Raw genomic sequence first — 2,483 nt, 5'->3', positions numbered from 1 at the left:
AAAACTTCTGTGTAAACACAACTTTTACTCATGGAATGTGTGATGAAAACATTTAGATCCCACAGTTCTCAAAAGCCAAAAGTCCATGGACCTTCATATAGAAGGAAAGGGAAAAACCAAGAGTGGCCATCAATGCTGTCAGCAGGGCACTCTGTAAGTAGCTCAACAGTATGTGTTTGGAAGGCATAAGATATCAGTAATAACTCCAGACATTTTTTACCAACTCTGGATGACTCATCAACTAGTTCCTGAGCCACACAGCACTCATCATTGCGGTTACTCCAACAAAGTAGATGACGAGCTACCTTTTGCAAATGACAGCTCTGCTAAAAATTAGCATCTTAAACCACACCATTCATTTTGCCTTTCCATTCTAGAGCCACCAAATTGACAAACAGACTCCCATCTTCAGGCTTAGTTTCTGCTGGTTGCCAGTCCTTGGCCAGGGCAGAGCAGTAGCTACTTACTAGTTGTTGGAGTCAAATACGTTGTCTAGCTCAAAGACCAATTTGCAGTGGTCCCAGAACCATTTCTCTACATGTGTACGCTTACCACTACAGACACTCTTCCACATCCAATTCTTGTCTTTATCCTTCTGACCTAGACCCCAGCTTCTGTCTTCTAGCTAGTGCTCATCTTTTCCTACAGGTGCTGGAGCACTGTCCCAACCTACATTGCACTGATTAGCTAAAACCATATTCCCAGTGAGCACTGCCTCCACCCAGACTATGTAAATAGCAGCCACCTAGAAATTTCTACCTACATGCAGAGCATCTAGCCTGTTCTAGATACTCAACTAGGCACTGATAATAGAGCACTGAAGAAACCAAATCTGTTTTTGGTATCATGGAACTTAGAATTAAGAGGAACTCTTAAATTCTCACTTCCCCTATAGCTGCCATAACTAGACCTTTTGTGAAAATAAGTACACATGGCGAAAATTATAATGGACCAACGTATTCATTGGAAAAACAATCAAGTGTTTTCCTCCAAAACTAACTACCAGCCCTACTTCCCAAAAGTATTTTAAACTCAGATATTTCTCATTTATATATTTAAATATATGTATCTACAAGTACATAGACAATTATAGTTTATTAACCATACACTCTGAAGCAGAAGGAGTATGTTCTATACAGTTTTGTAATCTACATTGTTTATTTCAACATTGAATGAAAAAGCTCATATCAACATGTACAGACTTTTCCTTTCTTTTTCTTCTTTTTTAAGGATTTATTTATTTATTCATTTGAGAGCGTGCACACATGCTCAAGCAGGGAAGAAGGGCAGAGGGAGCAGATATAGCAGACTACCTGCTGAGCAGGGAGGCCCAGAGATCATGACCTAAACCTAAAGCAGATGCTTAACCTACTGAGCCACACAGGCGCCCCTTACTTTTCCTTTTCTAATAGTTACATAATACTCTATATAGAGAGAACATTGGCTATTTCCCTTAGGAATCTGCTGCACAGCCGAATTAGTTCTCCTTGTCCTAAATTCTTTTTTTCACCAGGTTGCCAAAAGTTTGAGTAAACTTCAAAGTCGTGGCCACAGAAACCACAGAGCACATGTACACAAACACACATATGCAAAGATATAAGTGGTTTTTGAAATACTGAGGGGAATGGGATATTTAAAGCTAGGAAAAGAACACTTTCAAAAAATCAATTATCTCATTAATTTAGGAGTTCTAGGATAATTTAATAGAGTGATTTTGTGAAATTAAATGATTTAGACACATTAATGTTCGCTTTTAAAATAAAGTACACTAAATATGAAGAGAATTTAAATAGAAGACAGACTCCAAGCAGGTTGTTTTTGGTCTGTCAGCTTCAGGGTGAAGACTGCAGCCTTTAATAGGGCATTCTGGAGCTGCTGCAGGCTTTCTTCTACCTAAAATGGAGCATTTTTCAATGCAACTTAGGGTGTAACCATTGGTTATGAGAAAATGGATTTTTTTTAAGATTTATTTATTTATTTATGATAGAGAGAGAGAGAGGCAGACACACAGGAGGAGGGAGAAGCAGGCTCCATGCAGGAGCCTGACGTGGGGCTTGATCCCAGGTCTCCAGGATCATGCCCTGGGCTGCAGGCGGCGCTAAACCACTGTGCCACTGGGGCTGCCTGAGAAAATGGATTTCTGTAACACTTGAGAACACATGATGCAGCTCAGCTTCCATAAATTTAGCAAATATAACCTGGTAATATATTGAATTCTTACTGAATAAGGCAGAAAATTCTCATCTTGGCAATCTTGGTAATTCACTGGATCTATGGCCTTTCAGTACCTAAAAAGCAGTCCCTTGAAAAAGACTAGATGACAAAATTCTTTCAAAATAAGTCTTTGAGCTTATGAGGAGATATTTCTCCTATATTATAAATTACATTTTAATTATGATATTAAGTCATTTTACGCTACCTGGATTTGCACCCAGACAACATCCTTATAATTTTTGGCTAGGTCCCTGAACAAATTTTCTTAT

The sequence above is a fragment of the Vulpes lagopus genome, chromosome 24, assembly GCF_018345385.1.
Source record: "Vulpes lagopus strain Blue_001 chromosome 24, ASM1834538v1, whole genome shotgun sequence".
Classification (NCBI taxonomy): domain Eukaryota; kingdom Metazoa; phylum Chordata; class Mammalia; order Carnivora; family Canidae; genus Vulpes; species Vulpes lagopus.
Note: the sequence above shows the minus strand (reverse complement) of the source record.